At 48.8% G+C, this 25,145-nt stretch overlaps 1 long non-coding RNA gene across 1 annotated transcript; it reads left to right on the forward strand.

Annotated features, from left to right (window-relative positions):
• Window positions 1–8,575: 8,575 nt before the first annotated feature.
• Window positions 8,576–24,444, forward strand: LOC119816867. The gene is made up of 3 exons (XR_005285839.1): window positions 8,576–8,738; window positions 18,328–18,502; window positions 22,896–24,444. It is a non-coding gene; the product is annotated as an uncharacterized LOC119816867 (long non-coding RNA).
• Window positions 24,445–25,145: the final 701 nt, after the last annotated feature.

Genomic DNA, 25,145 nt, shown 5'->3' on the forward strand with positions numbered 1-25,145 from the left:
ACTATATCTCTGACCTTCCCTCCTCGCTAGATTGAGTTTCTGCTCCACCATTGTGCCTGTGTCCTTTCCTTACATCCAGTCCTCAATCCACTCCACTCTGGTGTCTGTCTAGAGCCCATCACTGAGCCGGCTCTTAGGTCCTTGTGGCTCCAAATTGCAAGGGCAGTGTTCTCAGATCTGCCTGTCTCCCAAAAGGCTTTGCTCCTCAGCCACATGCTGTCTGCTCCCTCCCCATCTTTCCAGACCCTTAGCTGCTATGATGATTAGTTACCATTGCCAATGTAACATTGCATTTGGAATGACTCAGAAGAAACAACTCTTGGTGTGCCTGTGAGTGTTTCCAGAGAGGGTCAGGTGGGGAAGGAAGACCATTCTGAATAGAGTTGGCATTGGTGTGCCTGTGTTTCCAGAGAGGGTCAGGTGGGGAAGGAAGACCATTCTGAATAGAGTTGGCATTGGTGTGCCTGTGTTTCCAGAGAGGGTCAGGTGGGGAGGGAGGACCATTCTGAATAGAGTTGGCATTGGTGTGCCTGTGTTTCCAGAGAGGGTCAGGTGGGGAGGGAGGACCATTCTGAATAGAGTTGGCATTGGTGTGCCTGTGTTTCCAGAGAGGGTCAGGTGGGGAGGGAAGACCATTCTGAATAGAGTTGGCATTGGTGTGCCTGTGAGTGTTTCCAGAGAGGGTCAGGTGGGGAGGGAGGACCATTCTGAATAGAGTTGGCACCATTTCATGGGGTGGGGTCCTGGACTAGAAAAAAAAAGGAGAAGGTGAATTGAGCATTGGCTTTCTTTTCTCTTAGCTTCCTGACTGTGGATGCAGTGTGACCAGCCACTTCATGCTTCTGTTGCCTTGCCTTCCTACCAGGAAGGCTTGCGGACTGAATCCCCTCAAGCTGTGAGCTTGCTTTAATTGCCTTTGTCACAACAAGAAAAGTAACTCACACAGGGTCCCCTTCTGGTCCTGGTAATCTGTCCAGTTAGATTCAGGGGTGTTTCGGTAGCCATGGTAGCCATCCGAGCCCCTACTTTCATCACAGCTAGAGGAAGGTCACAGTTCCCAGTCCCATTTATTCTCCCACATTTTCCCGAATTCCTAAATACACGTATTCCTGAGCATCACATAGTAGCTCCTTCATTAACAGCATCGGCTTTGCACCCTCAGCTGATTATTGGCCTTTTCCCGCAGATGCCCACCAAGCTGTTCAGACCCCGGCCTTCGGCTCTTCCCCTACTCTCTGTAACTGGCCTATTGATCCCAGTTCTTGCACCATCTCCCAGATTTCCGCCCTGCTCTTAGTGCAAATGCCTTCATATGTGCCCTGATCATCCCTCGCTTGGATAACTGATTAATTAATTAATTTGACAACTATTTATTGTGTGTTATTCTGAGCTGCTCACTGGGGACAATAATATTGAACAAGGCAGACCGTGTCTCAGCTTTCAGAGGCTTGGATTCTCCATTGACAAAAAGGCAAATATTTAATTAAGATCATTTCAGATAGACTTGTAGAGAAACTAAATGTGAATGGCATGAGTGTGAGTGGCCAGAGGTGAGCTCCTGAGGGTCGGCAGGGGCTCTCTGAGGAGGGGACATTTTAGCTGAGACCTGCATGACAAAAATAAGGAGCCTTACCTTCTAGGATGTTTCAAGGAGAGGGAACAATTGGTGCCGCCTGAGGTGGGGATGGGGTAGTGTGCTCAAGGAGTGTGAAGCGGCTGTTCATTGAAGTGGCCCACGGTGTGCATGAGGGTGGCCAGTAGATCATGCATTTCAAGAGGTGAGGGCCAGCAGAGGTGCAGCATTTTATGTTCGATTGCAAGGTGAAGAGAAGCCTTTGGAGCACGTCAGGTTATTTTCTTTGACAGTTGTATACAGGGTCTCATTATGTAGCCCTCATTGGTCTGGAACTTGCTATGTAGACCAGGTCTCAAATTCACAGAGATCCACCTGCCTCTGCCTCTGCCTCTGCCTCCCAAATGCAGGAATTGAAGGCATATGCCACCAGGCCCAGCTACACAATATGTTTTGATCATATCCACTTCTAAAATTTCTACCTGCTCTTCTTGCATAACTCTAACATATCTATGCCTTGTTGTCTTCATATCACCTCCTTTAAAAACATTTTTTTAAAAAAAAAACAGCATAAATGCAAGTAACCCAGTGACTCTTATCTGTCATCATGCCTGTTGGAATGTTGACTCATCTTGTGCAGGCCGCCATCGCTGCAGCGAGTCCATGAGTACAACAGCCATGGCATGTCCAGAGGGGGACGTGAATTCTGATGTATGACTTAGAGAGCTCACTGTCCCTGCTGTGTGGGGAACAGGTGGTCAGAGCTTGTGTGTGGAGGCAGGGGCATGGAGTCCAGTGCATCTGGTGGCTAGGATGAGGGTGGTAGAAAGGGGCAGGAAGGGTGTGAAGGGGCAAGGCCTGTTGGGAGGTAGAGTCCGCTGGTGTGTTGATGGAGAGGACAGGTGCTGGGGAGGGATCACAGAGAGTGGGGACCAAAGTGTGTGGGGGGGATTCGAGTAAAGTCTGCCCCTCTTCAGTCTCCGTGCTTCCTTCCTGGAGAAGAGAGGCTCCTGGTCAAGAACTTCAGCTCCTCCCCTGCTCCTATTCTGACAGTCTATCACAGAGAGGTCTGGCCTAGAGGCAACCCGGCCTGGAATATGCCACTGGTTGGGAGCCATCATGAATTGAGCAATCCAGGAGAGGTCAAGTCACCTCCCTAGCCTTATCTAGCCTTTGCCCTCAGAGCCAAAGTCCCCATCCCTATTGCCCTGTGATAGGCAGTCAGTAAGTGCTCCGACAGAGTCTCCAAGGCTGAGAGACTACACGATGCCCTCCAGGCTGGACCCTTAGCCTAACTGAGTTCCAGTTGTCTCTAGGCAGGAAAGCAGTGGGCTTGGGATCAATCAGATGGTCTGATCAAACGAGTTCCATATGGGCAGCCTGTTAGGTTGTGTGACCCTGGGTAATTCATTTCACATCTTTGGACTTCACTTTCTCCCCTGTAAGTGACAAGTTAGTTCCATTGCACTGGGCTGTGACTCACAGCACAGCATAAGAGGACAAAGGTCTGGCGTTTGTACTTGGCTTTTACTTAAGCTTTGAAGGTTTTTTACCCAGACCTACTGCTCAGGCCCATGGGAATGATGGATGTATTCCTCTGGAGGCCACGGGGCAAAAGAATTACACTTTTGTGGAAGAAAGCAAATCCTCCACAGGTAGGGTTGGAGGAGAGTGGTTTTCCAGAATCTTCTAGCTATTGTTCTCCTGTGTCCCATTCAGCTACCTGCTGCCCACAGTGATCAAATTCAGTGAGCAGACATTTGGGAGAACAGATACCTTAGGGACCAGACATGAAGGGTGTGTATGCTCGTTTGTGTGTGTGTGTGTGTGTGTAAGTAAGATAGCTGTGGCAGCTCCAGCCAAGGCTGACACACTGTAGGACGCTAAGCCTGATATTGCTAGACCTTCTCAGTTTTTAAGAAAAGTCAGAAGTCTGGAATTTTATGTGACATCTGAATTTTGCATGTTGGCAACTAAAGTCAGCTAAAACAAAAATACCAGCTTGGGCCAAACAAAGCTGCAGGATGCATTTGGCCCGCGGGTGGCCAGCTTGGGATGCCCAATATAGAATCGCATAGGGACCCAGGAATAATCGCGACCTAACAATAGCCAGGTGCACCAGCCAATGAAAAGCACAAGGAAACATCCAAGTTTAGTGCCCATGTCTCCTGGCCAGGAGCACAGTGCTCACATCTGCAGAGGACAGACATGCTGGCACCTGTACATGGCCACTGTGAATGCTGAGTTCTATCCAGTTACTCATAGCAAGGGTTAGCCAGCTGATGGTTGAGCGCAGAGGAGGTTCTGCCTTTTGTCATTGTGTATGCATGACTTTTTCTTCATTTCTCCTCCACGCTCTTTAAATTATCCTGCGGGGTGCAGTCATGGCTTTGTGTCATGTTAAAAGCTTCTTGTAGGTCCGGGGAGATAGTGCATTTGGGGGCATGCGTGGTGTGCTAGCATGAGGAAATGGGTCTGGGTCCTCAATACCCGGGAGAAAAGCTGCATGTGGTGGCTCACTCTTAAAATCTCAGTGTTGGGAAGATAGAGACAGGCTCATCCCTGGCTGTCGTTAGTCCCTCAGTTCAGCCTAGTTGGTGAGCCTCAGGCTAGTGAGACAGCTTGTGTGGAAAAGCAAGGTAGGTAGCTTCTGTGGAAGTGACCCCTGAAGTTGACCTCTGGCCGTTACGCACATGTATGCAACTGCACACACGTGAACATGTATGTATCCCCACCATGCACAGGTTATTTGTGGTAATACCAGAAAGGGTAACATAAGTGCTCTAAGGGCAAACAGAGGGCTGTGGGAACTGGGAGAGAGGTAAAGGAAGACAGCTGGTTGCCATCAGGGACCTGGGAAGCCTTCAGGGAGGAGATGTTTCTGGGTCTCCATCTTGCAGATGGCAGAACGTAGGACTTCTTAGTTCCTGTCTAGCCCTGAAATAATCTAAATACATGGTTAGAAGGGATTGCTGGGGGCCAGAGAGTTGACTCAGTGGTTAAGAGCACTAGCAGCTCTTCCAGAGGACCCGGGTTCAATTCCCAACACCCACATGGCAGCTCACAACTGTCTGTAGCTCCAGTTCCAGGGGATCTGGTACCTTCACACCAATGCAAGTAAAACAGAGCTAAATAAATTTTAAAAAAGAAATAATCGCTGGAGTACTGCTGCCTTCGTTGCTGTTCTGTTGTTGTAAGGAGGCACCGTGTCCAAGGCAACTTAGAGAAAAAAAAATGTTTAGTTGGAGGCTTGCTTACAGTTTGAGAGGGTTAGTTCGTGATCATCATGGCAGGGAGCGTGGCGGCAGGCAGGCAGGCATAGTTCTGGAGCAGTAGCTGAGAACTTACATCTTCAAGCTGGAGGCAGAGAGAGGGAAGGAGAGAAGGAGGGAGACTGGGCCTGATGTGGGCTTTTGAAAACCTCAAAGCCTACCTCCCAGTGATATACCTCGTCCAATAAAGCCATACCTCCTAATAGGTCCTAAAAGCAGTTTTATCAACTAGGAACCGAGCATTCAAATATATGAGCCTATGGGGGCCATTCTCATTCAGGAAACCACAAGTATATTTTATTTTACTAATTTTGAAAAAAATACTTTATTATTTTGTGATTGCTTTACCTTCATGTATGTGTATAGACCGTGTATGTGCCTGGTCCCTTCAGAAGTTAAAAGAGGGCACTAAATGCCCTGAGACCGGAGTTACTGCCCATGGTGAGCCACAATGTGCATGCTAGGATTTGAACCTGGCTCCTCTGGAAGAGCAACAAGTGTTCTTAGTTGCTGAGCCATCTCTCCAGCCCTCAAATGCAGATTTATATACCTTGCGGAATTAATCTATTTAGATTGGCGGTCCACCTGGTTGCTCCAACTCTGATTAAAGAATTATAATCACATTCACGTGTCCACGCTTTCCACAGAAAAAACATCTGGAAGGATTTCCACCAAAATGCTAGTAGTGGTTGTTGTAGTTGGGCTTGAGATGTTTCTCAAAGTCCCTCAAAGTTGTTTTTTAGAGCCGGGCATGGTGGCACACATCTGTGGCCCCAATACTTGGAACATGGGATCATGAGGATCAAGTTCAAGGTTATCCTTGGCCACATAACACGTTCCAAACAGCCGAGGTTACCTGAACACCTCTGTCTCAAAAGAAATAAAAAGTTGTTCTTTAGCTTGGTGCTGGGAGATGGCGGAAAGTCTTCATGGTGGAGCCCTGTGGGAGCCTTTAAGTCACATGTCACTGAGGGGGTGTTGACCCAAGCGACATCCTCTCTTTTTGTTTCTAGCTTCGAGTTGAAGTGTTTTGCTCGGCCTCACATTCCACATTCTGCTCCCCCATAGACTGCTTCTCCACAGGCCTTAAAGTGACAGGGCCGACCAGTCACAAACAGAGTTCACTGAAACCACAGGCTGAAATAAGCCAGCCACAAACTGAGACCACCAAAGCCACAGGCCAACATATACCGCTCTTCTTCATATGCCGATCGGTCACTTTAGGTATTGGCTGCAGTGACTGAATGCTGACGAACACTGCCTACCTCCAAGGAGCAGGATTCTGTGTAAGTTTTAGCTTCTTGTTCTTTTGCCTCTACCTTTCTGTAGCTTCTATGGATGCAAAAATCAGCATTTTTAAGCGAGGAGAAAAAAAGTTTACTTTAGAAGACTAAATTTGGAATTTTTTTTAGGTTTTGTATTTACAAGTTTTTTAAATCATAAAGTTAATTTTAAAAATTAAAAAAAGAAATAAATCAGGGTGGCAGCAAGATGGCCCAATGGGCAAAGGTGCTCATGGAGCAAGTCTGATAGGCTGCATTTAATCTCCAGAACCCGCGAGAAGGTGGAAGGAGAGGACCAGCTCCACAGCATTGTCCTCTGACCTCTGCACGTGACCCGCGTCATGTGTGACCCCCATCTCATTCACACATACAGACAGACTAAATAAAACATAAAAATAAATTTGGCAAATACAAATTACTGTCAGAGTAAACTAGTATCTGCCTGTTTGTTTGCCTGCCTGCCTACCTACCTGTCTACTTATTTTTAAATTTAGAAACTAAGGTCTAGTACATTTTAGGTGATCATTGTGATCTACTGACTGTCCTCACCAGGTCCTAAATTAGTATGTTAAGAATATAACTGAGCAGTGGGCTGATGGACATAGGCACTATCCCTGAATCACTTTTGCCCCTCCCCGCACCTACAAGGGACAGTCATCTGCTTGATAGCTTTTTGAAGTGAGTGGGACATAGGGTCACAACTCCATCAATCCAAGGCCTGTCTCTTTGCCTTACACAGTGAATTTACCCATGAGATTTAGGACACTTTTACCATAATATTTATTCCGTTTTATGGCTTTAAATATAACACTAACTCCTAATAATCAATATTGATTTAACTATAATATCTTATTTATAGACACAGTCCTCTGGTTTGCATATGGACTCAAGCTATAATGGAACAGAAATAAGCCTCTCGCTCTCCTGGCCCTGGGCCAGCACCATCGGCCTCCATGAATGACTGTGAGGCCAAGATGGAGTTTATAATTTGTGATGTTCACTGATCCCCACCCCCACCAAAATGGCTGCCTCCTGCCAGCCAGTGGCCGCGGGGGCACTAAGCATGTCTATCCTTAGGTCCTCCCATCAGTCTTGAGCTACAGATGGTCCAGATGAAGAGACAACCAGTTCTAAGTGGAAATGGTAAAGGAAATGAGGTTTTGGCGGGTAGAGAAATAGCTAGATGTAGAAAGGTTACCCACGGGGCTTGGGAAAGAACCTCTCCACATCTCATCCTGAGGAGCTGGGGTGAGTCTCTCAAGTTGTTAATATTGTGGCTATCACTAGTGCTGCAGAAGTATCCAGGTAGCCAAGGCTGCAGCCACCTCTTCTGCAGCCACCTCTTGTAGGTAGGGACATTGGCCTGGTTACTGTGATCTGGTGTGACACAGGTGTGTAATGAAGCGTAGAAGAAGCCAGACCATTCATCTTGGAGAAGTTTACCCTTCCCCGGAGAGACTAGGGAAGCCTCGGGTTAAGGAGATAACTTGTTTGCTTTTGCCTAGGTGCTGTGTCCTCCGCTGACTAGAGTACAATGTCTATTGTCCAGAACATGGCCTCTTCCCTTTGGAAGTTTCTGGACTCCCCACTCTTTTTGATGAGTGCGGGGGAGAGCTGTATTTATATCCTTAGGAACTCTCTGCACACACATATGATATTCATTTACACTTCTGAAGGAAGCTCTAGATTCCCCAAGAAACCTATGACTTAGGCCTGCCTGATTAAAGCAACTCTTGCCCCTGGTTACAGAGCAGGGTGAACCCCAGGACGTTTGGAGGAGTCTGGTTATTTTTCAGTATATGTAAAACAGAGGGTGTTGGAGCTGGTGACGGTCAGTTTTAACTGTCAACTTCCTACAGCCTAGGAAGGCATGGGGAAAAAGTCAGAATGAATAATAATTCCTTAGATCAGGTTGGAGTGTGGGCATGTCTGTCGGGGACTGTTGATTGTTAGCCGAGGTGGGAAGACCCCAGTATGGGCACCATGTCATGAGCTGGGCCCTGGATTATATAACAGAAGGCTAACTGAGAAGCAACCAGAGAGTGAGCAAACACGGATTCTCTCTGCTCTTGGTTGCGGCTGTGATGTTTTTCTGCAGTAATGGACTATAACCTGAAATTCTAGGACAAATAGGCCCCCTCTCCCCTGTGCTGCCTTTTTTGTCCCCTGCTGTTTTATAATATCAGCTGCAGAGATGCTAGAATGGAGGTCCGGTAGACATTTGACACCGTGTGACCCATGAAGAAAACCAAACCGACAAATCATCATAAAAGACACCACCACCAAGATGTGCCTGCAGGAGCCCCTACTATTTTATTTAGACTCCAGATCCCTTCTTAGGTAATAACCCCCACACCCCAACTCCATATAGTCCTGGGTACATGTGACCTTCATTCTTGTTCAAGGTGACTTTCTCAATCAGATTCTTTCTCTCAACACAGGGTCTAAATGAGCAAGATGGGCTGAGACCCAAGAGCGCTACATTGTAACTACAGGAGTCTGCTGGATTCCAGAGTAATAGAACGCAGATGCTCCAGCGTGTTTGCTGTCCTTGGGACACACCTCCAGTCGTAACAAGCCAGAGCAATGAGACCACAAAGAGGCATAACAGTAAGTAATATCAACAGTACTTTGGTTATTTACTGCTCATAGACTGACCCCATGCTGAAGGCCTCAGGCCAGCTGTTTCTTCTTCTCGCTCCTGCTTCTGGAGCGAGCTGGACTTGGCTGGGGATTCTCACTTGGGGTCTCTCCTGATGTTGTAGTCAGATCATGGCTGGGGCTGGTGTTGTGTGAACTTGCAGCTGGCCTGTATATCCTGCTTGGGTGTCACCTACCAGGTGACACTGGCCAGCAACAGATGCTTATTGGCAAATAGTAGTTCTGGGCAAGGAACTCTCCTGGGACTGTTTCCAGGGCCTTCCCCGGTAGCTTGGGTTCCTGTAGCATACGCCTGGCCTCTAAGTAGAATTGTCTCCAGAGCAGGAGGCTGAGGAGAAGGAAGCAAAAATCACCAAGTTTCCTCAGAGGAGGTGCTTAAGATGTCACAGTACCACTTCTGCCCTCACTGGAACAAGCAATCACAGGCCTGGCTGGATTGCACACCTATTTACAGGTGACTGAACCAGGGTGACCACCTGATCGACGTAGATCCATCACACGATTGCATCTTAGGCTGGAAGGGGTTGCATCTTAAGCTGTTCTTTGTGGTGTTTGCTCTTTTTGTCAGACTCCTGGCAACTTTTCCTTCTCGGTCATTGCAGGCCTGGGCTAAAGTGCTTGGGAGAAATGGCAGTTGAGTAGAGAGAGGAAGTTTGGATAAACAGGAGTGATTTCTAATTATATTGGTTGCTAACCCTGTGCAAGGCAAGTTCTATTTCCTTTAGTCCTCAGAACAATCTTTCAGTGACTCCCATTTTACAGATGAGAACATTGAGGTGTGGAGAGGACGGGATGCAGTATAAAGGGTGCTCCGTTGTCAAACAGAGCCTCAAACTAAAAGAGGTTGAGATGATCAAAGGCCATTTAAATGTCTTGTGGAAAAGAAGCAAGAAGCCGGGAACGCCTCACCTGCAGGCGTCTTCTCTGGGCTGGGGCAGTGACTCACTGGTAAAGGGCTTGCTATGTGGGCATGCGGACCCAAGTTTACACCACCAAGGCTCCTGTGAAAACCGCTCTGGTGCTCTCTGTCTGTAACCCCAGCCCTGGGGCCCTGGAGTGAAGGATCTCCGGGGCTTGCTGCCCAGTCAGTCAGTCAGTCCAGCTGAATCTGAGTTCCAGATCCTGTCTCAGAAAATGAGATGGAGAGTGATGGAGGAAGATACCCAGTGTTTGCCCGTGGCCTCCCACACACACGTACACGTATCATGTACACATACATACATGCTGAGAGAAAAAGAGAGGGAGGGAGGAAGAGAGGGAGAGAGAGGGAGAGGGAGGGAGGGAGGGAAGGAGAGAGAGAGAGAGAGAGAGAGAGAGAGAGAGAGAGAGAGAGAAAGAGAGAGAGAGAGAGAGATATTTCACCCTACTGCCCTCAGAAGGTGGGTGATGTCTCCTCCCCTCTTGGTAAAATGGCAGCACTGTATCAGTGACTGGACCAATCATGTGGGTACATCTAAGGCTTGAGTGACCAATCATCTTTCATCTTCTTATTGTGTCGGTTTCCTTTCCTTTCCTTTCTTTCTTTCTTTTGAAGCAGGGTTTTACTATGTAGCCCTGGCTGTTCTAGAACTCTCTATTAAAACAGGCTGTCCTCGAACTCACAGAGACCTGCGTGCCTCTGTCTCCTGAGAGCTAGGGATTAAAGGCGTGTGCCACCTCGTCCCGTTATCTGTTTCTTTCTTAAGTGTCCTCTAGACTTCCGTCTACGTCATCGCCCAGACCTGCAATAAACCAAACACTGAGAACAGTATTGTTAGGACTGGTTTAAACTGGTTGTAGGTAGCAAACAAATGGTAGTTGTTATTGCCATGCAACTTGGGGTGACATTTATCGTGCTGCTGTGTAACCTCCCCTGCCCTAGCGACACTACCTGCCGAGTTCAAGATGGGTGAGTGGGTGAGAGGGAAGGAAGGCAGTCTCTCCCGCGGGACGGGGGGGGGGGGGTGGAGAAGGGGGAGGAGGGTAACCCATGACCCGCTGTTCTGGCTGGATGATGAGCACAGCCCATGGTCTCCCACATCTGAGATGGCAGTGGCAGATGGGGCACATTTTGAAGACACTAGCTGGGAGCTGTGCCAGTGAGGAGATACTGCCCCATGAAGTGGGACCGAGCCTTCCCAGCCTGAAGAAGACATTGTTCCAAGCCATATTTTCTCCTGGACCACTGATGTAGGCAGAAAGAGTGGACTCTTATAGGAACCCTGAAGAAGGGGGTGAGTTCTCATAGAAGAGACAGGAAGCAGTGCAGTTTCTGGCTTTACTACCCCTCTGAAGCTTGAGCTGGGCCCACACCTCATCCCCCCCATTTTTTCCACCTCACCTCAGTGACTCTCAGCCTGGGAAATCATCAGAATGCAGATGCAGCTGCCTAAAAATACTTGCTGCCCAGTTTCCCTCTCAGGCAGCTCGGAGCATGGAGGAAGGTGTGTATTTCCCAACACCCTCTTTTCTTTGACTTCTATGAGTAGGGCTGGTGCTCTCTCTCTCTCTCTCTCTCTCTCTCTCTCTCTCTCTCTCCTCTCTCCCTCCCTCCCTCCCTCCCTCCCTCCCTCCCTCCCTCCCTCCCTCCCTCCCTCCCTCCCTCCTTCCTTCCTTCCCTCCCTCTCCCTCTCCTTTTGAGACAGAGTCATATAGCCCAGGCTGGCCTCAAATTCACTACTGTAGCCTAGGGTGACCTTGATGTCAGTCCTTTAGAGTGCTGGGATTGTGTGTGCATGGTCACTCCCAATTTTGGTGCCGCTGAGACCAACCCCAGGGCTCTGTGCATGTTAAGTAAACATGCTACCAGCGGAGATACAGCCTGGTCCTGGTTTTGCTCTCTTAACAAAGTGGTCCATACACTGAAGATGGCCCGAATCTCCTTAGCCCCATTGTGGGGACCTCAGAATTTTTCGCAAAGTGGCACCATGCCAGGTGGGAGTACATCTTGACCTTTGCTGTGCCCTCAGTTCCTGTGTGGTCCTGTTCATGTCATCCAGGCACAGCTAGTGAGGACAAGGCTCCTTGTCACCTCTTTATAGTGTTTGTGAAGCTTAGATACTCAGTACCAGGTGTCAGTCACCCCTTTTCTTCTTGCTCCAGGGGCACCAAGAAGATCGCAGGGTACCCTGCTGCCTCTGGCCACCCATGAGCAGGGCCATGGAGACAGTTTAGGAAAAAGCAAGCCACTCACTAAGGACCGTGGACACTCTGGGTGGCATTTCTGACACCCAGGAGCTTTTGGGAGGCTCTGACAGCTCTGGGTGGGGGCTGGGAGATAGGTAGAAGGAGAAGGAAATACATTTTTAAAGATAACCTGGAGGCAAATATAATATTTATACTTATTTATCCTCAGAGCTCACTCGCAAGGCCCCAGACATGTCTAATGAGCAGGAATTGCAAAATGGCCATGAGTCCTACTTGTTTGCCTTTGCAGACTCTCCTAGCAGGCACACGGACCCGCAGTTTTCAACTGTGTGACCGCTGCAGGCAAAACGGCTGTAAGGAACACCAGAGCGTGTAGCGAGCGTCTGACTCCCAGAGGCAGGGAACCACAAAACTGCCAACCCAGGAAAATGAGGTGCTCCCGTCCCCTCCCCTTCACAGAACACAGAGCTGCTCGGGGTGCTGGCATACATACACACACACACATACACACATGCTCACGCTGAGGCGTAGAGATCTTCTGTACCCTCGTGCCTCAGTCCTGGGGACACATGCAGTTTCATAAATGCTCTCTGACGGGTGCCACGGGTGCATCCTGTGGCAGGATGCTCCATGGCTGTGGTCTTGATATGGTCAGGACTCTTATGTGCTCTGGTTGTTCTGGGTACAGATCATAAGAACGGCCTCCTGGACCATTGAGATGTCTCAGTGGGTAAGGGTACTTGCCACTAAGCCTGAGTCCAGTCCCTAAAACTCATGTGGTGGAAAGAGAAAGCCAACTCCTGCAAGGTGTCTTCTGACCTCCTCGTGTGGTACACATGAACACACACACACATGCATGCATGCATGCATGCATCACACATAAATGAATATAGAAAATAAACATGATATCCTACGTATATAATGATCATAAAGAGATTAAGGGGAAGAGAATGCGATAGAATTTCCTATATGGTTAACTTTAACTCAAGTTAGCCATGCAGAGCATCTATATGTATAGTTATATAAATATATCTACAGATACATATGCATACATTCAAACAGAAATATATGGTTATAAATAAATGTGTGCACATACACATGATGCACAGTGAGGCTGGGGTTGGCTTCTGGGTCTTACTCTTGGGAACAGATGAAGCCCTTAGCTGTCGGGACTGCATCTGCCCAGGGTGACTTTTGTGTTGCTGAGACAAAAATACCTGGGGGAAAGAGCATCAGGAGGAAAGACTTGTGTGTTGGCTCAGGGATCCTGGAGATTTGGGGGAAAGACATGTCAGGGCAGCTTTGCCTGTGTGCTGGGAGTGTGAACTGGCTGGTGTGGGCAGCTCTGCCCTAGATAGTAGGAGTGTGAAGTGGCTGGTGTGGGCAGCTCCGCCCTGGATAGTAGGAGTGTGAAGTGGCTGGTGTTGGTGTGGTGGTAGACCAGGAAGCAGAGTCAGCTAGCCTGGAACCAGGAGTGGGTATAACCATTATGGACTTGACTTTAGTGACATTAATACTCTCACCAACCAGATTTCCCCTTCTGAAAGGTTCCTGTGCCCTAAAAACAATTCTGCAAGCCAGGGACCAAGTATTTAAAACATGAGCCTGTGGGGGACATCCTGGATTCAGACCCTAGCAAACTAAAAGACAGCTCTTAGCAGATCTTCCTGAAGCATTCTCGTCCTATGCTGGAGCTGTGGAGAAGGGCCGTGAAAGGAAGAGGGTCTGGGAGCGAGGCAGTTGGACCAGCATATGTAATGAGTCTCCTTGACCTTAGGCCTCTCAGCCAGTGAGATATTAATGCCATTGGGAAATCTTTGGAACAGAACTAAAGTCCGTAGTTTTTAGCTTATTCCACTTGGGAACCTGGCCCTGCCCTCACAGCCTGGATGTTCCTGTGATCTGAGCCCCAAGCACACATGGTCCAGACAGTTCTTCTCCCATCTTCCTGCAGGCAGGAGTAGCTGGTTGGTGCATTGAAGCATGTAGAAGAGGGAGCAAAGGAAACTCTTGTACCAGGGACCTAAAGCTCAAGCTGCAAAAACAAGAGTGTTTTTGTCCCAAGGGACAAGTGTCCATGTGGTCACCTCCTAGTGAGCCCCACAGAACACTTCTGGCTCCAGCCTTCTCCAGGACAGGGCCCTTCTTGATGTCTGGGGAGCTGACCTTTTCAAGAGGGGGGTCTTGGGGGAAGTGGGGCTACAGCTGGGCCCCTGACCCTCCGCCCTCTTCTGTTTGCAGCCATTGCCGGAAGGACAACTTGCAATGGTGACTCAGCCCTTGGCCATGGGTGGCCTGGGCTGCATTGGCTGGGCGGGGTCCTTGCAGCTGGCTGAACCTGCTTCCTCCAGTCTGGGTCTTGCACTTTCTTCCTTCACCCCTGACTTTTAATTCTGGAAGTTTTCAAACCCATAGACAAGTCTGGAAGAACAGTGTCATTAATGCCCATAAAGCCTGTGTGGAGAGTTGTCTGTGGAAACTGTTTGCCACATTGTTGCAGCGGTCTCTTTCCGGTAGAGTGTTTGCAAGAGCCTTTGGATACTGTGACTCGGATCTCGCAATGCTCCTCCCAAGAATGAGGCCATCCTTTATAGTCACAGTATCTCTGTTGCACACGAGAAAATCAACAGCAATTCTAAAACGTCAGTTTTCATCTTTTGTTTAAAGTAAATAATTTGAACTCTGGGCTGGAGGCATGACTCAGCACTTGCCATGAAAGCATGAGGGCCTGAGTTCGATCTCCAGTACCTACTTAATAAAAGGTGGGTGAGGTGGAGACAGTTTGTAATGCCAGGAATAGGGTGACAGATAGATCCCTGGAGCTTGCTGGACAGCCAGCTTAGCCTACTTCAGCTCCAGGCCAGTAAGAGACCCTGTCTAAAAAAATACTGGTGGCTGGGACTGGAGAAATGGCTCTGGCTTAGGAGCGCTTTCTGTTCTTTTAGGGGACCTAAGTTCAGCTCCCAGTGCCCGTGTCAGGCAGCTCGCAGCCACCTGTAATTGCAGCTTCCAGGGGATAGATGCCCTTTTGTGGCCTCCACAGGCACCTGCACACATGTGCAACCTCGTACTTATGAACATGTATGTGCATATCTGCAGCTTCACACATATGGGTGTGTGTGGTGTATGTGTGCACATGTGCAGCCTCATGCTTATGAACATGTATGTGCACATCTGCAGCCTCACACATAGGAACATGTGTGTTCACACATTTGAACTAGAGTCTAATCAGGTAATACGTTTTTATGTTTTACATTTGTTCTTTTTTGTGCATTTATTATGTTTTTATTGTACTGCTTCTGTTTTTATCATATCTTTCAATAAAAATATAGCTCATACTTCTTTTTTATTGTTTTTATTGAGCTATATATTTTTCTACGCTCCCTTCCTTCCTCCCCTCTTCCCTTCTACCCTCTCCCGTGACCCCCGCACTCCCAATTTACTCAGGAGATCTTGTCTGTTTCTCCTTTCTATGTAGATCCATGTATGTCTCTCTTAGGGTCCTTGTTGTCTAGGTTCTCTGGAGTTGTGGGCTGTGGGCTGTTTTTTCTTTGCTTTATGTCTAAAAGCTACTTATGAGTGAGTACACAACACCCCTTCAAGATAAAAGTCTTGGAGAGAGCAGGATACAAGGAATATACCTAAACATAATAAAGGCAATATACAGCAAGCTAATAGCCAACATCAAACTAAATGGAGAGAAACTCAAATAGATCCCACTGAAATCAGGAACAAGACAAGTTGCCCACTCTCTCCATATCTATTCAATATAGTTCTTGAAGTTCTAGCTAGAGCAATAAGACAACAAAAGGAGATATGACAGTATACATAGGTGACCCCAGAAATTCTACCAGGGAACTCCTATAACTCATGAACACCTTCAGTAATGTAACAGGATACAAGCTAACTAAAAAAATCAGTAGCCCTCTTTTATACAGATGTGCCTCCACATATGTCACATGCACACAGTAATAAATGATATTTTTCAAAGAAGCTCCTCAAAGGGTTGGCATATTATAGGTGATCTCATTAAATCTATGTCGTGTTTTCAAGTTGCATATCCAGGAAGTTCAAAAATCTAGGCCTGGTATCACATGCTGTAATCTAAGCCTTCGGGAGGCTGAGGGGAAAGGGTCAAGTGTTGTAGGCCAGTCTGGGCTACATAGTGAACCTGTCTCAAAAAAGAAAAAAGGAAGAAAGGAAAGCAAGGAAGGGAAGGGGGAGGAGGGGAAGGTAGGGAGGAAGGAAAGTTAATAGTAATAAACCAAAAATAAATGAATAATAAATTTTGACACAGTCCTGGTGCACAGTACATGTGTGGATGTCAAAAGTGCTGGGATTAAAGGTGATGCCATCATCACCTGTATACCAAGCATCCTACAGGCGGCGAGCCCACGCTACCACCGAGTTATCTCCTGCCTGACTCCTTCTAACCTTCCCATAAGCACTTCTCCTCCCCAGTCCTTATGTGTGTATTCTCTTCAGGTGCCTCTCACCTCACCTCTGCACCCCATACCTTTTGCTTCTTTGAAGTCTGGATGCCCCGCCCCTCAGCACCCTGAGTTCATTTATTCCCCAGTGCCCAGCTCTAATGCTGTCTTGCAGAAGCCACTCCCATCTCATCTCCATCCAAGCTCAGCCTCACTGTCTTGAGGGCTTTCACCTGCACCACCATCTCAGTGCTTCCTGTCTGGTGCACAGGCTTTGCTTGTAGCTGGTAGAGCAAGCTCTCAGGAGTGGGGTTCAAATCCCGGGTCCTTCACACACCGAGTGACCTTGCTTGTGCCAATTCACCTGAAATTTCATTTTCCTTGTTCCTAAGAGAAAGGTTGTCACAGACGAGGCTTCACAGGGCTTCAGAATCCAGTGGTGCTTTCACAGAGTGCTTGGCAGGGTGAATGTGAGCTCCTGGCAGACCCTGAGCAGTGTGCGTGCGTCGGCCCTGCTGGCTGGATTTCCTTCCTAGACCCCACATGCAGCCTGACACAGAGCATCTGGGGCTGTCCTGAGGGTCATTTCCCCCAAATACCAAACGGGTCCCGGCAGATGCTACAGACCTGGGTTTCGCTTGCATTTTGGCATTTCTTCACCACCCCCCTCAGTGTGGGGCAAGACTTGGCTGGGCCCACAGCCAGCAATAAAGCGGATGCTAATCATATCATTATATGCTGAATAATTAACTGTCATTTAAATATTCATATGTTGTTGGGGGCAAGGCCTTTTATCAGTATCTGGGGACGTGTCAGCAGAGGAAAGAGATGGATGTCACGAAGGCTGACTTTGCCTGTGAAGGGCGACCTGGGGTCCAGGGAGAGCCATTGTAGTGGCCACCAGACAGTCAGCTAATATATAACTGCAATATTCTCACGTGATAAACGGCAACTTCATAAACGCTTGATGCATATGAGCAAGCCTAAAACAATATTGGAAGCATTAATTTCATTTGACTAATGCTTATCTATATTTTATTCTCTTCCGTCTCTAAAGAAACCCCCCTTTCCTTCAGGGGAAGGCCGGCAGGGCCAGAGGATGGCTCATAGGCTAGAGCAGCACAGGGTGGCATTTCTGCTAGTTCTGCCTTCGGGATGATGTGGCTTGGGACATCTGTCATCGACTGTCTCTGAGAGTTGGAGGCCCTGCCTGAGAGTTTGCCTTTAGCCCTGTGGGATAACCCAGCCTCTCTGGTGGCATTAGGGGAGAGCAGCCTGGGCATCTCAGGTCTGGCCAGGAGGAACAAAGCTATGTAGATTTCCACTTGGGGTCAGGAATGAACCAAGAGAGGAGGCCCTGAGGACAGAAGCATGGGCAGGTGGGGGCTGGTCTGTGGTGGGGTGTGGCTGCGGAAGGGAGCAGGAGGAGAGAAAGGGGTTATGGGAGGCTGAGAAGATACAGGAGGGAGAGCATGGCCCCTAAAAGTCTGGCGATGCATGGGCTGACTGTTCTGGGGAGAAAAGCAGCTTGGTAGGGGGTCAGTAACAAGGAAGGGTTTTAGAATGGGAGAGTCTTGGGTTGGACTCCCATTGTGCCGGTAACTAGCTGTGTGACTTTAGAACCACCTGTTTTCAACCCTTAGTTTCCACGTGTAAAATGGGAAACAGCATTTAGTGGATGGGTTCATTGTCTATTCTGTGTGAATTCTAAGACCAGACCTCAGAATTGGCAGCTTTAAATAATACGTTTCTCACCACATTGGTGGGCTGATGGCTTGTCTGGGTCCTCTTCTGAGGGTCTCACGTAGTTCCATCAAAGGTCAGCTGGGATCATCCATCAGGAGGCCTGGATGACAGGTGGTGGTAGTGATTGCGGTGGTGGCGGCGGTGGTGACGCTGGTGGTGATGGCAGAAGTAATGACAGTGGTGGGTGTCTGCTTTCAAGAATCCTCTACAGTCAGCTGACTTTTGTTTCCTTCCAGGGCCTCATTCTTGTTGACTGTCCATCGAGGGACCCATAGTCACTGGCCTGGGGGTTTTCTTCAGCGTGGCTGCTGACTACATCAAGCAAGTGCCTGCACCTAAGACAGAGCTTATTCATTGTAGAGTAACCAGGAAGCGCGGAAGAATGTTGTCACCTTTCCAGGTTTATTAGAGGTAAGTGACAGGTTCTGCCCACAAATATGGGAGGGGGTAGTATTAAGGTATGAATACCAGGGAGCTGAGGTGTTGAGTGACCATCATATCTAATACTGATGGCAGTAACTGCTCACTGTCGCGGCAATTGCTCGCTGTCTCCGTGTTTTGTGACCTTTCTCATCTAACCTACAGAACAATACAGGATGAGCAGTGACTACCATCACTGTACCAATGAAGAGTGTGGCGCTCAAGGAGCCCCCACCCTGACCAGGGGGAAGCAGGGCCACTGTGGACTGGGTCATGGCCTCCATGGGATCCAACACCCAGAGGTGCTGGTGAAGACTAGTCACAAAAGACACTCAGGACATGTCCAGGTCTGGTCACTAACACTGCTAAATAACCCAGCTTGGATTTGGCTTCCTCTGGCAGCCTTGTCTGTCTGTACTCTGTACCCACAGGGAGACCACCTTCATACCCCTGAATGCTCTCATGTCCCCCGAATGGTCACGTGACTTTCATGCGGGTACACGTAACTATGGCGCACTTGGGGCAAAATGAGAACCACGGAGAATAACACCGGGCGTGGTTCTCTACCTGAAACACTTGTCTGTTGGTGTCTCAGGCCTCAGCTTCAATATCATTGGTTCTTTATGGCTGCGGTAATGCTTGATAACCTCAGCACATACTTCCCATCTTGCAATCAGGATCAGAAGTCTGAGATAGCTTTCACTGGGCTAAACTCAATCAAGGGGTGGCTCTATTTCCTGCTGGCCCAGTGTCCCTGGCTCTGGGCCCCTTCCTGTATCTCTATAGCCAGCCATGACTGGCCACACCTGTCTCATGGGACATCACTCTGACTTGAATCTTCTCTCTTCCAATTCCTTTTTGCCAAGACACATGATAACCCTGGGCCACACGGGCAGCCCAGGACAAGCGCTCTGTTGTAAAGTCGGCTGGTTAGTAACTAACTCTACTCACAGCCTTATTCCCCGTGGGTCAAGTGATGTAGCAGATTCTCAGTCTCCAGGATTAGGACTCTGGCATCTTGGGCAGTTGTGTTGCCCGTTGTATGACCAGGGGCTCGTAGGATGGATGCTATTACGTCTGTCCCATGCCATCTTTACTTCCTGCTTCACCACCCTTAGCCCTCTCCCGAGGATCTGGAGCTCATACTAGAGCCAAGCAAAATGTAAATTTAGTCTCTGGATATGAGATAATGAAAAATAATAACACATGGAAAAGGAAGAAAATGGAAGGGGAGAGGAGAGGAAGGAAAGAAGGAAAAAGGCAAGGAAGGAGTGGGGAGAGAAAGAAAGGGAAGGGGAAGGAAGGGGAGGGGAAGAAAAGAAAGGGAAGGGGAAGAAGACAAGGGAGCGAAGGCACTTGTGACATTTCTATATTTGCAGACTCTGTGCTGGCCCACAGACTGCCAGTTTGTTTCTGGGGTTCCTATTAGACCAAGCTCCCCCTACATCCAATTAGAGCCAAAGTTGGGGCTACAGAGACATCAATCGGCACCTTAGCATTGGGCCATCAGTGTCGTGCCCCTGGGCATACTCTCTGGAGTGGCCAGACCTGGAGCCTGTATCCCATGCCCCTTAGGATGCCTTGTGCAATACACAACCTCCACACGGTCTACGGCTCTGTCCTGCTGTATGAGACAGCATGTGACACAAGGCACAAAAGTGGGCAGCGTGCTTGTTGAATGTGTAATTGAATGAAACCCAGTGCCTTTCATTCACTCCGCACCCTGCTCAGGGATCTGTGACCTCCTTCAGAGCGCTTGGCTCTTCATAACAGGCTCTAGCCACAGGCACAGCGGATACTGCATGCGTGTGTGCGAGCGTCAATTACCGGCTTCATTGACCTGGAACCCAGAGTGAGAGCCCGTGCAGGAAGTGACCACGGCCTGGGCTGGAAAGGCCAGGCCAGGGAGCTGAACCATGGGGCTTCTGACCTGCCCTTGCAGCTGCCCCAGCTGCTTCCTTCCCACTCTCTCTCTTCACCCCCCTGCCCCCACACATTCGAGATTCCCGGGAGGTCGAGCCTGGTGTAATTACAGGGTATCTGCTGCCTCCCTATAAATCTAATAGACTTTTTGGCCTTGTCAGATTAAAACTTACCTATCAACCCGCCGCAGTCCTCTAGATCTCCCTAAATCTGTACTTGGGAGAGAATTTATGGCCAGGAATTGCATTTTGCAAAATGATTAAAGTTGCCAAACAGCCATAAAAAGTTGCAGGAGGAGATATGGTTTTTTTTGAAAGTCTGCTTAATTTATAAGGGGTGGAAGGTTTATTGTCATTTAGAGTCCACAGCAAGGCAGCGATGGAGCGTTTGGCGGCAGCTGTGCACAGCTGCTCTTGCTTTATGCCTTTTTACATGTTTTTAAATTGCCCTGTTTGAGTCGGGGCTTCTGCAGCCATGGCAGCAGACTGGTTTTCAGAAAGGGTGGTTCCTCCTGCCCTCTAATGCTGGCCTCTCTTGCCCTACTCACCTACCAGAAGTGTTCCTGGATGATCCAGTGTCCTGAGGACCGCTACATGCCTACCCCCCCCCCCCCCCCGTCCTCATCGGCCAGCCCCTGTGAAACACCAACACCTCACATACGCAGGGCTTTTAAGTTTATAGGCGGTTCCGCGTGTCGTGTCTTAGCGCTTGTCACCCTGGATTAAATGATTAAACAAGATCAAACACTCAAGGCTCTAAACGCCTGGTGTTACCTCTCGAGCTAATAAATAGAATTAGGGCTCCCATTTATTGACCGCATGCGAGACACCAGAACCTCTGCTTCACACTCCTAGCGCATTAAGTCACAGAATCTTGGCAGCCACTGTGGGAGACAGATGTCAGTTCTACCTGGGTTTTTGGGAAGTGCGAGGAACATAAAGGCCCAGGTCAGGCAGTCAACGCTCTACGTGCATTAACTATTAGTAATATCAACAGGGCCAAGGGCTCACTTGTCTGTCTCGCAGACTGGGACAGAGCGGGCCCTGGGTGGATGCTGCTGAGGGTGAGCCTGCATGCCTGCATGCCTGCATGCCTGCATGCAGCGAGCTGTCCCGATTGCTGCGTCTCATCCTCCCCACATTCCCCTAATGGCCGGATCATCTGAAGTCCGATCTAACACTGACGCATTTGACAGGTGTTTGACGTCTAGTCATTCTTTCTTCATTGCCAAGATGGCTGAAGGCACTCCATCCCCGTGGTCCTCCGAGGACAGTTTTCAGAATCCGGTCCTGCAGGAGGGAGGAGGCCGAGGGTGTGTGGCACCTGTTTCAATGACAGCCGCCATGTCAGAGCCAGGATTTTGGATTCCAAGTCCCATGTTTTGTTTTGTTGTTTTGTTTCCTCACCAGCGCCCACCTAACCACCTGCCAGGCATTTGGGGGCGATTCAGAAGTTTTTCTGAATCTTCATCACCATCCTGTCTAGAATTTATTAAATATCCATCACTCACCAGCTGCGTAGACTCACAAGGAAGCCTCATAGCATCCTTGAGAGGTGTATGTTATTTTCCCCATTTTACGGATGTATAAACAGATCGAAGGAGGGGGCACAGTGATTGACTGGGCTGATTCCAGAAGCTAGGGTCAAGAGTGACTGGCATAGAGGCTGAGGGGCGACCTGTAAAGCCAGCTTGGCAAGAGCTGGCAGGAGGCTCAGAAGAAGCTTCTAGAAGACTATATTTCCCAAATGACCTGTGAGGACAGAGTAGAGCTTTATCAGACAATTGATAGGAATTGTTCTCTGGGTAAGCCAGAGCAGAGCTGGTTGGGATGTGAGCATTTTAGCCTGATCTGGGTTGTCCTGAATTCATCCTGGCTTCAGTCTTGAACTTGTCCTTCCCTTCAATGCCAAGGTGGGCAAGAGAGGAGGGGCTATAGGCTGCTGCGCTCCACCGATCCCTAAGGTTTCTATCAACCACACCCACATTTTCTCCTCTTTTCCCCATTAGCCTCCTGCCAGCACCATGGCGTAGAGAGCAGTTTGGCATGGGATGATGAGTTGGAGCCACTTGGATATCGTCCAGTGCCCTCCAGTCCCTCCCTGTCATCTTCCTGCACACAAGCAGGCTTGACAGGCAGAGCAGCCTCCTCTTCAGTTTTCCTTGCCTCTCGAGCGTTCCAGACACCCGAAGGTGTCTCCCGGTTTTTTCTTTGATTCTTGTATTCATTCTTCCACTCATTCATTTGTCGATTCATCCAACAAATACTTTCTGAGCGCTTGGCCTCTCCAGGGCGCTCTTTTGGGGTGCTGGGAACATAGCAGTGACCCCAGCTGACTGGCCTATTGTCTTCACAGAGGTTACCCCAACAGAATGGATAAACCTGGTCATTTTAGAGAGTGACACAGGCCTTGATGTCAGTAAAACATGAGGCATCAGGGGATGCCTTGGTTCGGTTTGCAGGCTGCGAGAGGGGACATCTGCAGGAGGATTTGTGTGTGGTGAAGGTACTCCAAGGACTGCCTGGCTGAAAAACATCCCATACCCGGTGAGCAAGAAGTGCAAGGGCCCTGGGGTGAGAGTGAACCTTACCAACCCCAGGAGCAGCAGGACGCTGGGGCCTAGAGGTGAGTAGGGATCCAACAGACAGGGATCGTGGGCAGGCTTTAAATTTCCCTGTAAGTACAATAGCAGCTCTTGGGGGGCTTGGGTCTGGGGAGGATTCTAACTTGATTTATCCGTTTCGCTGCCTTTAGTACTGAGAGCCAAGAGACCATCGAGAGCTCTGGGGACAGGGAATGGCTTAGTTAATGAAATGCTCCCATGCGAGCATGAAGACCAGAGTTCAAGCTTTAGAGCTGACTCACACAAGTTGGGCGTGGTGCATGAGCTGGAGAGACGGACAGGGAGGGGGCTTCTTGGGACTAGCTGACTGGTCAGTCTAGCCAAATAAGAGAGTTCTGGGTTCATGACACTGTCTCAAAGGAGGTGGACGGTGTTCTTGAGGATGATACTCAAGGTTGTCCCTAGCTTCCCATACACATCTGTGCATGCATACACACACACACACACACACACACACACCACACACACACACACACACTCACACACACACACTTGAAAAGAAATGTGCCAGTCACCAGTCTGACACCACAGTCTTCTCTAGCACCTGTAGTTCCTCACACATACACATCTCTTTCCAGGAATGCCTCTACCCATGCTTTTTACAAAGTTCCTGCTCATTCCTGAGGTCCCAGATCCTACACACCCTTCTGGGGATCCCTTGATCCTCTCCTACGCAGTTTGAATTCACATTCTCACTCATTACCAGTTCCAGCCATGGGCACACATAGTGTGTCTCTGGTCCTTCCCTCCACTAGGCCAAGTGTCCTTCAGACGCTAACATCTCACTCTGGTGTGTCTCAGAGACCACAGGCCTTCCCTAGCCTGCTCTGGGGGTGAAGCCTGACAAATGCTTTCTGGGTTGATGTGAGCTATTTAAGCACCTGAGTCACTGGCTGAAGCACCAAGTTAACAAGCGCCCTTTGAACAAGCGAGATTAGAAGTATCACACTGTTCTTCCTGGTGACGCTCCAGCAAATCCACATTTTCTGGGACTCCTGACCCATGGAGGGTGTTCCTCAGTGTTTTCTAAAAATCAGTAGCCAGTGAGAGTCAAATTTGAATAGATATCTCTCAAGAGCCAGTCCTGTATTATCTTGAGACAAGTGTTTGTTAAAAAAAAAAAAAAGATCCTAGTTGCTAAAATGCATCTTGTAAATACTTGTGTTTGAAAATGTACACTTGCAGGATGCTTGGTTCCTGTACATGTTCGCTTGCGACTGTAAATCTGTTTGTCACAGATGCTTCCGATGCCTGCTTGTTGTTTTCTTTTTCTTAATTAATCTATTGATGTTGAATTATGCGTCTTTTCCTATGAAGCTAGAAGTGTATTTAAAAGCTCATTTCCTTGTCTGAGACACGTGCAAATAAAAGTTCAAGAAGATTGAAACAGTGTCCTGTCTCTTTATCCCATCTAAGGACTAACCTGACGTCTCGGGGGTGGTGTGACCAGACACACGGCAGCTGAGGTCAAGGGCGCGGCCTTGTTTGCTGAGACAGCTCTGGTCCAAGTCTTGCCTGTTGCTTCAGCAAATACTTATCGATAGGGGAATAGTGAATTTTGCCACCCAACTCAGCTGCCCTTCTCCTCATTGTATCAAAGCCCAGTGTGGACTGAGGCCCGCTGTTCGCCCTGCAGGGGGTGTGCATCTCCTGCCCAGCCCACCCTGAGTACCAGGCTGTGACCTGTTCTTACAATGGCTGCCTCTTGTGCATGGCAGAGATTGGCTAGGGCTGCAAGATCTTGGCAACCTCTGGGTAAATGCTGAAAACAGTATCCCAAGATCCCCATACTAAATCACGGGGATGGCCAGGATGGAGAAGGAGAAACAAGTAAACAACCGAAATCTGCATTTCACACAACTGTTTGGTAAAGATGTCCAGCTCCTTGGCACTTCTTTGAGACTTGGTGTCCACACTGATATAAAGGGTATCACAGTGCATTTAGGAAGAGAACTCTACATGGCTGAGGGACACATCAGCTGCTGAGGTACAGGCAATGGAACCTCTACCTTTACTCTGACGTCAAAGTACAGACTGAGACGAAGACCCTTGCTCCAACTCTGGTGAAGTCCATATCTGCTTCACTTA

This window comes from Arvicola amphibius, chromosome 6 (assembly GCF_903992535.2).
Source record: "Arvicola amphibius chromosome 6, mArvAmp1.2, whole genome shotgun sequence".
NCBI classification, from domain to species: domain Eukaryota; kingdom Metazoa; phylum Chordata; class Mammalia; order Rodentia; family Cricetidae; genus Arvicola; species Arvicola amphibius.